Genomic DNA, 13,135 nt, shown 5'->3' with positions numbered 1-13,135 from the left:
GCCCTTCTTTGAAACCAGTGCTCTTGTTAACCATCAACACTTGACGCTCCTTCTTGATTTCTACCTTTACGGCCTTAAGCACGACGAACAACTCCGGGATCATCTTCCCTTGCATGTTATAGTTCATCATGAAACTCTAGTAGCTTGGTGATAGTGACTGGAGAACTTCGTCAATCACTTCTCTTATCTGGAAGATTAACTCCCACTTGATTCAAGCGATTGAAGTACCCAGACATTCTAAGCACATGCTCACTGGCTGAGCTATTCTCATCCATCTTGTAGGCAAAGATCTTGTCAGAGGTCTCAAACCTCTCAACACGGGCATGAGCCTGAAATACCAATTTCGGCTCTTGGAACATCTCATATGTTCCATGGCGTTCAAAATGCTTTTGGAGCCCCGACTCTAAGCCGTAAAGCATGGTGCACTAAATTATCAGGTAGTCATCAGAACGTGTCTGCCAGATGTTAACAACATCCACAGACGACGCCAGAGGGGTTGGCACACTGAGCGGTGCATTAAGGACAAAAACCTTCTGTGTAGCAGTGAGGACAATCCTCAGACTACGGCCCTAGTCCGCACAATTGCTTACAATATCTTTCAAGTTAGTTTTTCTCTAGGAACGTATTAAAACATGGAGCTAAAGCGCGAGCTATTAATCTACAACATAATTCGCAAAGACAATTTAGACTATGTTCATGATAATTAAGTTCATCTAATCAAATTATTCAATGAACTCCCACTCAGATAGACATCCCTCTAGTCATCTAAGTGATACATGATCCGAATCGACTAGGCCGTGTCCGATCATCACGTGAGACGGACTAGTCATCAATGGGAACATCTCCATGTTGATCGCATCTGCTATACAACTCATGTTCGACCTTTCGGTCTCTTGTGTTCCGAGACCATGTCTGTACATGCTAGGCTCATCAAGTCAACCTAAGTGTTTCGCATGTGTAAATATGGCTTACACCCGTTGTATGCGAATGTTAGAATCTATCACACCTGATCATCACATGGTGCTTCGAAACAACGAACCTTCGCAACGGTGCACAGTTAGGGGGAACACTTTTCTTGAAATTTTAGTGAGGGATCATCTTATTTAATGCTATTGTCATTCTAAGCAAATAAGATGTAAACATGACAAACATCACATGCAAATCATAAAGTGACATGATATGGCCAATATCATCTTGCGCCTTTGATCTCTATCTTCAAGGCACGACATGATCACCTTCATCACCGGCATGACACCATGATCTCCATCATCGTGTCTTCATGAAGTTGTCTCGCCAACTATTACTTCTACTACTATGGATAACGGTTAGCAATAAAGTAAAGTAATTACATGACGTTTTCATTGACACGCAGGTCGTACAATAAATTAAGACTACTCCTATGGCTCCTGCCGGTTGTCATACTCATCGACATGCAAGTCGTGATTCCTATTACAAGAACATGATCAATCTCATACATCACATATATCATTCATCACATCCTTTTGGCCATATCACATCACATAGCATACCCTACAAAAACAAGTTAGACGTCCTCTAATTATTGTTGCATGTTTTACGTGGCTGCTATGGGTTTCTAGCAAGAAAGTTTCTTACCTACGCAAAAGCCACAACGGTGATATACCAATTGATATTTACCCTTCATAAGGACCCTCTTCATCGAATCCGATCCGACTAAAGTGGGAGAGACAGATACCCGCTAGCCACCTTATGCATCAAGTGCATGTCAGTCGGTGGAACCTGTCTCACATAAGTGTACGTGTAAGGTCGGTCCGGACCGCTTCATCCCACAATGCCGCCGAATCGAGATAAGACTAGTAATGGTAAGCAAATTGAACAAATCATCGCCCACAACTACTTTGTGTTCTACTCGTGCATAGAACTACGCATAGACCTAGCTCATGATGCCACTGTTGGGGAACGTAGTAATAATTCAAAATTTTCCTACGTGTCACCAATATCAATCTAGGAGATGCTAGCAACAAGAGAGAGAGGGAGTGCATCTTCATACCCTTGAAGATTGCTAAGCGAAAGCGTTACAAGAACGTGGTTGATGGAGTCGTACTCGCGGCGATTTAAATCGCGGTAGATCCGATCCAAACGCGGAACGGACGGCGCCTCCGCGTTCAACACACGTACAGCCCGGGGACGTCTCCTCCTTCTTGATCTAGCAAGGGGAGAGGAGAAGTTGAGGGAGAACTCCAGCAGCACGACGGCGTGGTGGCGATGGAGCTCGTGGTTCTCCGGCAGGGCTTCGCTAAGCACTATGGAAGAGGAGGAGGAGTTAGAGGAGGAGAGGGCTACGCCAAGGGAATGGTGTGGCTGCCCTCTCTCTCCCTCACTATATATAGGGGGAAGGGGGTGGAAGAGGCGCCCTAGGGTTCCCTAGGGGAGGGGCGGCGGCCACAGGGGAAACCCTAAATGGGTTTAGGCGCCCCCACCCCTAGGAAACCTGCCCCCCAAGCCGGGAGGGGTGGCTGCCGTAAGGGAGGCGCCCCCACCTCTCCATGTTATGTGAGATGGGGTGAGAGGGGCGTACATCCCCTTAGTGGGCTGATGTGCCCCCTTCCCTTGGCCCATAAGGGCCCCCAACGCTTGCCGGGGCCTCCGAAACACCTTTCGGTCACGCTGGTCGTCACCCGGTACTCCCAGAACAATTCCGGACTCCAATACCATTCGTCTAATATATTGATCTTCACCTCCGGACCACTCCGGAGTTCGTCGTCACGTCTGGGATCTCATCCGGGACTTCGAACAACCTTAGGTAACCACATACTATTTCCCATAACAACTCTAGCGTCACCGAACCTTAAGTGTGTAGACCCTACGGGTTCGGAAACCATGCAGACATGACCGAGACACCTCTCCGGCCAATAACCAATAGCGGGATCCGGATACCCATATTGGCTCCCACATGTTCCACGATAATCTCATCGGATGAACCACGATGTCGAGGAATCAATCAATCCCGTATACAATTCCCTTTGTCCATCGTTATGTTACTTGCCCGGGATTCGATCGTCGGTATCCCCATACCTCGTTCAATCTCGTTACCGGCAAGTCTCTTTGCTCGTTCTGCAACGCATGATCCCGTGGCTAACTCATTAGTCACATTGAGCTCATTATGATGATGCATTGCCGAGTGGGCCCAGAGATACCTCTCCGTCATACGGAGTGACAAATCCCAGTCTCGATTCGTGCCAACTCAATAGAGACTTTCAGAGATACCTGTAGTATACCTTTATAGTCACCCAGTTACGTTGTGACGTTTGATGCATCCAAAGCACTCCTACGGTATCCGAGAGTTGCACAATCTCATGGTCTAAGGAAATGATACTTGACATTAGAAAAGCTCTAGCAAACGAACTACACGATCTTGTGCTATGCTTAGGATTGGGTCTTGTCCATCACATCATCCTCCTAATGATGTGATCCCGTTATCAACGACATCCAATGTCCATGGTCAGGAAACCGTGACCATCTATTGATCAACAAGCTAGTCAACTAGAGGCTTACTAGGGACATATTACGATCTATGTATTCACATATGTATTACGGTTTCTAGTTAATACAATTATAGCATGAACAATAGACAATTATTATGAACAAGGAAATATAATAATAACCATTTTATTATTGCCTCTAGGGCATATTTCCAACACAATCGTAGCTTCATTTATTGTCGTCTCGCACTCGAAGCATCTGGGGTCACCTGTTTCAGCATTGCTGATTGCCGGCCTTCGCAATTCTGTCTTTGCCAGTTGTACCACCGTGCGCCTCCTATTCCAGCTGAGCTCGGTCCCACTGAGAGGTTTCATCCGGTCTCACCGAAAAGCCTAAACTTCAAAAAGAGGGATTTTGTCAAGGGATCCAGCTACATTTTTTAGACAGAAAAACTATAACTTTGATGAGGGTTCAGGCTAAATATCTACACTCCCATTAGTTAAGAGTAAGAAAAGGATATAACCGACTTATTTCTGTAACTTCCCTCTTTCTTCTCATCTGTTAGATATAAAAAGTTGAGACACTTATTTTGAAACGGAGGGAGTAGGTTTGATCGTGATTGAAAAAAAATTAGAAGCATTTCTTGGCTCAAAAACTGTGATGCTGGTATATTTCGTACCTATCTTAGTATTCGGCTCGGGCCCATCCACAAATGTTGTCAGAGATAACGTTGCCGAGGCGGTACAACGGGGGTTGTTAGGGTACGGCCCAAAAGTGCGGCGGTTGCTCACAAAAGTGAGCGACCTGATCACGAACCAGCCGTTAAAGAAGCCGTAGTGGCCTCTGATGTTTGTCAAGTGCTCTCCTGGCTCCAAACAGATCTAGACATGCCAAAAATGAATTTATTTGTCACTATCAAGTCATTCACAAAGTGACACCCATCCACATGAAGAAATATGATGGTTGTTGCAAGCGTAACTTGTACCTCCGAGCGCTTGCCCCCAGATCCTCCCCACAGCTTGGTCTTTTCCTTCTGGCCATCCCGCTCATACAACACCGACATGGCGTCGACCGCGGCGCCGTGGCGAACAACCACCTTAATGATACGGTTGACACCACGCATGTCCATCTTCCATGGTTTGCCGCCACCACCGCCGCAAGGACCCATTTTCACAACCGACCTCTGCATTTGAGAAACAAGCGTCAGGAGGTGCCTAGCCAGATTGAAGCTATCATAATTTTTCTACATTAGATACACAATTACCGCTGAGCACTGATTATCACAAGTGGAACTCTTCTTATCATGCTTCTTCTTGCTCTCATGATTGTTGATATTGATATTGATGCGAGATACATTTTGGATAACAAAAGTCTAAGAGTCCGACGGTAACCCATCGTGCAGGGCCATGGGCTGCCCTTCGTTTGATCCAGTGAAGCATGGCGCGTGCATGCACTTCATCTCATGCTCCTCCATCTCATGGTAGGGCATCTTGGCTGTGCAGCCATACTCCGCATAGGGGCAAAGGACCTGGATAGACTGCAGTATACGCTCTACTGCGAAGCACCGGGTGCAGCCAGACTTGTTCTTCTCCGGGAGCTCCACATAGCAGGTCGAACAAAGAAGATGCGGATGAAGAATATCAGAAGTTTCCCACTGTATATAAGAAAGAAAATGTGCTATACTTTATGAGCATGATTATTTGCGAAACTGAATGCTGAAAAGTAAAGTTTAATTGCTGAAACTTATAATCATGGGGTAACTTGGAAACGCTGTACAGGTCGCAAATTCACACTAGAATGTTTTGACAAGAAATGTTAAACTAGAGCTGTATTTAAAAAGGATACATGCTAGGGGAAAAAAAATCTGATGAAAGGCATTTCAAATGATCTGTGCAAAGTGCTTATACCAAAACTGCTCGGTGAAAAGTATAAAGAGAAAATATCGTCCATGAAGCAGAGAGTCAATGCAGAACAGGGTGATGAGGAGGTTGTGAAGGAATTTTTCGAATACTTCATCCGAAGCTAGGAATGAAAAAAATTTGAGGAGGCTGCAGAGCTGGAAATAAAAAAATCCTCAATAATCGAAGAAGAAATAGTAATCAACGCAATGCCAAGCAATACAAAATTACACATGTACTCCCACTGTTCCTACATATAAGATGTTTTAGCATTTTTCTGATACGCATGTATCTAGACCCATTTTAATGTGTTTGTTCACCTATTTCAATCCGTATGTAGTCTACATTGAAATTATCTAAAACATCTTATAGTAGAACGGAGTGAGTAAGTCTTTAACTCCTGTTCCTATTTGAGAAGACCTTTTTTGATCAAGTGAACAATATACATGGCCTACAGATTTTAGTGTAGCTCGAATAATACCAGGATTAGGAGAACAAAATACATTGGGCAGGTTGGGATAAGTTGCTCAAATCAAAGAGCTTGGCTGGCATTAGGAGAACAAAATACATTGGGCAGGAGAACAAAAAAGACCACGTATAGAACGAAAATTGCGATACAAGCATGAGAAACGTGGATAGCAGTACATAATCCTGAATCAGTCTGCCACACAGTCCTCTTGCTGGAACTTGTCAGAGCGCAGCCCGGTGATGTTGAACTTGCTACTAGGAAGTGTAAATCTGGTACCAACTTGCAACTTCAATTGTACTACCCTGCAGCTAGCGATTCCTGTGCCAAATAGCTGAAACCATGATAGACATGGTTCCTTTCCAACGAAAAAAAAAGGAGATCGACAACGCCTCCCCCAGCGACGGCGTCCTCCTCCGCCGCATTCCGCCGGCGGCGGAGCAAACCCTAACAGTAAAACATAAATCACTCCCCCGTCCATCAAATCGCTTACCGTCCGGGCATGGCATTGATATCCCGACGCTACGCAACGGCGGATCAAACGAGGTAGTTTAATCGATTGATAGCAGTTCGCTCGGGGAAGGGAGAATCTTGTAAGAAAGGGGTGTGAAGAGGTGACCTGGAAGACCGGAGGCCGGAGGGGGCTGAAGCATAAGGTGCATTCCAGGCCCTCAAGGTCGACGGTGGCGTTCGGGCCGACGGCCTTCATCTTCCTGCTGCTGCTGCTGAGGCGGCGGCGGCTCCTCTCCTCCGTCGCCTCGCTTCTCTGCAGGCTCGCTCCGGCCTCAGTGCCTCTTGGCTTTGATTCGGGGGTCGCGGGGAGTAATGGCGAGGCGGCGCTGGTCAAAAGGTGCTTGATTGAAGTGACAAGTCACGAGAAGGCATGGGAAAGGCGCTAGGCGGCCCTGTTTTTTTTAGGTTGGTCATAGTGGGGAGTAACTTAGGCTCGCCGTAGAGGGAGTAACTTAACAAGTAATATAGCGCATTTCAAGACAAATTTGCTTATGTGGCATAGAGTTAATGAAGAGAGAGGTGTTTGGAGTACTGTAACATAACGCAAGCCAAAGCAAAATGAGTCTATAATGTAATAAATGCTATCATCTATGATACTACTTATATGTTATTTTGCACTATGAAGGTCGTAACAAAGACTAGTATCATATGCATGACACTAGTCTAAGTTACTCCCCACTATGACTAGCCTTATACTAGTGTCATGCATATGACACTAGTCTAAGTTACTATCTTCATAGTGAGCATCTACGACAGACTGAGCCGGTATATCATCTTGAGATTTACGAAGTCATCGTAGACGCCTCATCATCAACGGGAACGTCTCCTCTCACTAAAAGCACATTGCCGAAAATGCTGAAATAAATTCAGAAATATTACAAGCATCAGGACTCAAACCCTGATGGACTGAAAATACCACTGGTCCTCTAACCATCCAACCATAATGTTGAGTAAATAGGCAATTTCTTAATTAAATTAATCCACGAGTAAATCACTAGCATGGCATTGATGCAAATAAATGCATACTGATATTCAGTCAAACTAGCACATACTACGCTAATTGCAGAAAGATCTACGTATAATGCTAGCATGGCTAAAACAGAAAACAATAGGAGCGGGATAAACGAATTATACCCTCCAGTAGGCCATGCAGAGGCCGCGACTTTGGTGGCAGCAGCGGCGTCCTCGACGGCCTTCTTGTCAGCTTCAGCTTTCTCGGCGGTGGCACGTTCGGCGTCGGTGGACATGGTGATGATGAAGGCGACGCAGACGCACATGAAGTAGACGATCGGAAGTGAGCAGTCGCGTAATTGCTGCCCAAAAACCTATTCGCCCCTCACCCCATACAGGAACCAGAAGGGCGTGGTTTCAGAGACCTGCTCTCCCGTCGACCGTGTACGCGGCGGACGGGATGGAGTCACCGGCGGCAGCAGCAGCAAAGGAATGACGGTGGGCGTGCATGTGAAGCATATGTGATCTGTTCGTGGCGGCTAGGGTTAGGAGACACCGGACACTTATATAGGCGCAACCGCGTGGAGAGACGTGGGCTCGACCCACGTCCGAGTCAGGTGTGAGCTCGGCTCGGCTCAATCCCGCAACCCGCGGCGCGTCGTGACGAGGCGTGGCGTGGCGAGGCGGGCGGCGGAGGAGGAGTGCGCAAGGGCCTCTTCTCTTCTCAAGCTCCAATAGCATGTAGAAGAGAAACCCTTATAAGGAGGTCCAACTCCTCTTCCACTTCCGGGGTGGGACTAAATTTCCCACTACACCTAGTGCCATATAACCCACATGGGCCCTTAGAGATTTTTCAGAAATTGCTATATGGGCCTAGAGCCCATCTCAAATTTCAGCAATCCCCCACCAGATCTCGAGGGCCCATTGTGTCCTCTGTTCCAATTACTGTTTCGATATACCCGTGTTTCAGTGAAGACCTGTTAAGGCTGAACTTCACCTAGAGCAAGTAGCTACACACCTTCACAACTGAACAATGGACTATACCTTGAATTGTTAGTTTGGCGTAAAGAAGTCTCACCACATGTCTCACTAGTACTGGGCTGCCGAAGGCTGACCCCTCGGGTGGAGCATATAAGTCACACTCCTGGCCTATTCATGAGCTTACTAGAGATCACCCCAATCTAATAAACTGTGATCAGCAGTCGGGCTCATATAGGTGTATTCCTCCAAAGATCGCTCTGTAGGATAGCATCTTGCTTATATAAGCTTCAGAACACATTAAGACAGTAGTCATCTTACCATACAGTATCGAGAGTATCACATCTCCAACGGAGTGGGTTAGTATAGTTACTCTCCTCAGTTCACCACTGGCTTGTTTTCCCAGGTCCTAATTCACGGGATCTCCGATCACATAGATTGGGTTACTACCATGGCAACTCATGTGGGTCTCATACCCATCTCCCTCGATGCATTATCTATCACAACACGTGATAGCCCTTTCGTAAAGGGATCTGCCAGATTCTTAGCCGTATGGACATAGTCCAACGCTATCACTCCGGAGTTTCTTAATTTTCTGACAGCTTTTAATCTCATTCTTATGTGTTTGGTGGACTTCATGTTGTCCTTTGAACTCTTCACCTTGGTGATGACAGTCTGATTGTCACAGTTCATAAGGATAGCCGGAACCGATTTATCAACCAATGGCAAGTCCATCAAAAGATCTCGAAGCCATCTCGCTTCAACACCAGATGTGTCTAATGCCGTTAATTCTGCTTCCATTGTCGATCTCGTTAAGATCATTTGCTTGCAAGACTTCCAGGAAACAGCGCCACCTCCAAGAGTAAACATATACCCAGTTGTGGCCTTCATCTCATCAGCATCAGAGATCCAATTCGCATCACTATACCCTTCAAGTACCGACGGGTATCCGGTATAGTGAAGTCCATAGTTCATAGTACCTTTCAGATAGCGCATAACTCTCTCAACAACATGCCAATGTACATCACCCGGTTTGGAAACAAACCGGCTCAGTTTGCTCACAGCAAACGCGATGTCAGGCCTCGTTGCGCTCGCTAGGTACATCAGTGAACCAATGATTTGAGAGTATCTCAATTGATCTTTAGCCATGCCTTTGGACTTTTGAATCAACATGCTAGGATCATATGGTGTTTGAGATGGTGTGCAGTCCGAATATCCAAAACGACTCAACACCTTCTCAACATAGTGGGATTGCAGAAGTGTGATCCCACCCTCATTATCTCTTAGTAGCTTGATGTTCAAGATAACATCAGCCACACCAAGGTCTTTCATCTCAAAGTTCTGAGATAGAAACGATTTGACCTCCTCAATGACTTTGAGGTTTGTTTTGAATATCAGTATGTCATCAACATACAAGCACAGTATAACTCCTTCGCCCCCACCATGGCGATAATATACACATTTGTCAGCCTCATTAACAACAAAACCAACAGATGTCAGAGTTGTATTAAACTTATCATGCCATTGCTTAGGTGCTTGTTTCAGGCCATATAAAGATTTTATCAACCTACACACCTTTCTTTCCTGACCATCTATCACAAAGCCATCAGGCTATTGCATGTAGATTTCCTCGTTTAGCTCTCCATTTAGAAAAGCCGTCTTAACATCCATCTGATGGACGAGAAGACCATGTGAGGCCGCCAACGAGAGTAATACTCGAATGGTGGTTAGTCTAGCCACAGGTGAATAAGTATCGAAGAAATCTTCCTCTTCTTGCTAGTCATAGCCCTTGGCCACAAGCCTAGCCTTGTACTTTTCAATCGTACCATCGGGCCTAAGCTTCTTTTTGAACACCCACTTACATCCCAGTGGTTTGCAACCATAGGGACGGTTAGTGATCTCCCATGTCCCATTAGCCATGATCAAATCCATCTCGCTACGGACCGCATCCTTCTAGTAGTCAGCTTCTGGAGAGGCATACACTTCTGAAATAGAAGTGGGAGTATCATCCACGAGGTACACGAAGAAATCATCACCAAAGGTCTTTGCAGTTGATACGTCTCCAACGTATCTATAATTTTTGATTGCTTCATGCTATATTATCTACTATTTTGGGCAATACTGGGCTTTATTATCCACTTTCATATTATTTTTGGGACTAACCTATTAACCGGAGGCCTAGCCCAGAATTGCTGTTTTTTTTGCCTATTTCAGTGTTTCGAAGAAAAGGAATATCAAACGGAGTCGAAACGGAATGAAATCAACTGGAGAAGTTATTTTTGGAAGGAAAGCTACCGGAAAAACTTGGAGTGCACGCCAGGGGAGTCCCAGGCTGCCCACGAGGGTGGGGGGCGCGCCCCCCTGCCTCGTGGACAGCCCGGAGGTCCACCGACGTACTTCTTTCACCCATATATACCCACTTACCCTAAAACTTCCGAAGAACAGAAGAGATCGGGAGTTCCGCCGCCGCAAGCCTCTGTAGCCACCAAAAACCAATCGGGACCCTGTTTCGGCACCCTGCCGGAGGGGGAACCCTCACCGGTGGCCATCTTCATCATCCCGGCGCTCTCCATGACGAGGAGGGAGTAGTTCACCCTCAGGGCTGAGGGTATGTACCAGTAGCTATGTGTTTGATCTCTCTCTCTCTCTCTCGTTCTTGATTTGGCACGATCTTGATGTATCGCGAGCTTTGCTATTATAGTTGGATCTTATGTTTCTTCTCCCCTCTACTCTCTTATAATGGATTGAGTTTTCCCTTCGAAGTTATCTTATCGGATTGAGTCTTTAATGATTTGAGAACACTTGATGTATGTCTTGCCGTGCGTATCTGTGGTGACAATGGGATATCACGTGATTCACTTGATGTATGTTTTGGTGATCAACTTGTGGGTTCCGCCCATGAACCTATGCATAGGGGTTGGCACACGTTTTCGTCTTGATCCTCCGGTAGAAACTTTGGGGCACTCTTTGAGGTTCTATGTGTTGGTTGAATAGATGAATCTGAGATTGTGTGATGCATATCGTATAATCATAACCACGGATACTTGAGGTGACATTGGAGTATCTAGGTGACATTAGGGTTTTGGTTGATTTGTGTCTTAAGGTGTTATTCTAGTATGAACTCTAGGGCTATTTGTGACACTTATAGGAATAGCCCAATGGATTGATTGGAAAGAATAACTTTGAGGTGGTTTCGTACCCTAGCATAATGTCTTCGTTTGTTCTCCGCTATTAGTGACTTTGGAGTGACTCTTTGTTGCATGTTGAGGGATAGTTATATGATCCAATTATGTTATTATTGTTGAGAGAACTTGCACTAGTGAAAGTATGAATCCTAGGCCTTGTTTCAAAGCATTGCAATACCGTTTACGCTCACTTTTACCACTTGTTACCTTGCTGTTTTTATATTTTCAGATTACAAAAACCTATATCTACCATCCATATTGCACTTGTATCACCATCTCTTCGCCGAACTAGTGCACCTATACAATTTACCATTGTATCGGGTGTGTTGGGGACACAAGAGACTCTTTGTTATTTGGTTGCACGGTTGCTTGAGAGATACCATTTTCATCCTATGCCTCCCACGGATTGATAAACCTTAGGTCATCCACTTAAGGGAAATTTGCTACTGTCCTACAAACCTCTGCATTTGGAGGCCCAACAACGTCTACAAGGAGAAGGTTGCGTAGTAGACATCACGCTCTTTTCTGGCGCCGTTGTCGGGGAGGCTAGGTAAGCGGCACTCACACCCCGTCAACTAAGCTCTTTTCTGGTGCCATTGCCGGGGAGGTGAGTGCTTGAAGGTATATCTTTAGATCTTGCTATCGAATCTTTTTGTTTCTTGTTTTAGCACTAGTTTAGTTTATAAAAGAAAACTACAAAAAAATGGAATTGAGTTTGTCTCATAAGCTTCATATTTTTAATGTCTTTCGTGAAAATGTGGGAAGGAAAATTGTGCTCAAGCACTAGAAGAAGAATTACATAGAATGCTTGGCATAAAATATGTGAATGATGAGCATGATTGCAATGTTGTTAGTATGAATTCCTTGAATATCCATGATGCTAATGATATGCAAAGCCACAAGCTTGGGGAAGCTATGTTTGATGAAGATGATACTTTTTGTCCCCCAAGCTTTGATGAGCAAATTTACTATGATGAAAGCATGCCTCCTATCTATGATGATTATTGTGATGACACGTATGCTTTAAAGAATAATGATAACCATGAAACTTGTCATCTTGATCTTAATTTTCAATCGTATGATAGTTATTTTGTTGAGTTTGCTCCCACTACTATTCATGAGAATAAATTTGCTTATGTGGAGAGTAATAAAATTTCTATGCAAGTAGATCATGAAAAGAATGCTTTAGGTGCTGGTTATATTGTTGAATTCATTCATGATGCTACTGAAAATTATTACGAGAGAGGATCATATGCTTGTAGGAATTGCAATAATATCAAGTTTCCTCTCTATGTGCTTAAGGTTTTGAAGTTATGCTTGATTTGCGTTCCTATGCTAGTTGATTATTGTTCCCAGAAGTTGTTTGATCACAAAATCCCTATGCATAGGAAGTGGGTTAGACTTAAATGTGCTAGTCATATTCTTCATGATGCTCTCTTTGTGTTTCAATTCTTATCTTTTATGCGAGCATCATTGAAATCATCGTGCCTAGCTAGGGGCGTTAAACGTTAGCGCTTGTTGGGAGGCAACCCAATTTTATTTTAGTTTCTTGATTTTTGGTTCTATTTAGGAATAAACAATCCATATAGCTTCTGTTTAGATGTGGTTTTGTGTTTTAATTAGTGTTTGTGCCAAGTAGAACCTTTGGGAAGACTTGGGTGAAGTCTTTATGATCATGCTGT

The 13,135-nt window shown here is 44.8% G+C and overlaps 1 pseudogene; it reads right to left on the bottom strand.

Moving 5' to 3' along the window:
- Positions 1–3,672: 3,672 nt before the first annotated feature.
- On the bottom strand, positions 3,673–6,624 carry LOC119319145 (annotated as a pseudogene).
- Between the last annotated feature and the right edge of the window lie 6,511 nt (positions 6,625–13,135).

This window comes from Triticum dicoccoides, chromosome 6A (assembly GCF_002162155.2).
Source record: "Triticum dicoccoides isolate Atlit2015 ecotype Zavitan chromosome 6A, WEW_v2.0, whole genome shotgun sequence".
NCBI classification, from domain to species: Eukaryota; Viridiplantae; Streptophyta; class Magnoliopsida; order Poales; family Poaceae; genus Triticum; species Triticum dicoccoides.
Note: the sequence above shows the minus strand (reverse complement) of the source record. Positions and strands in the feature narration are given on the sequence as shown.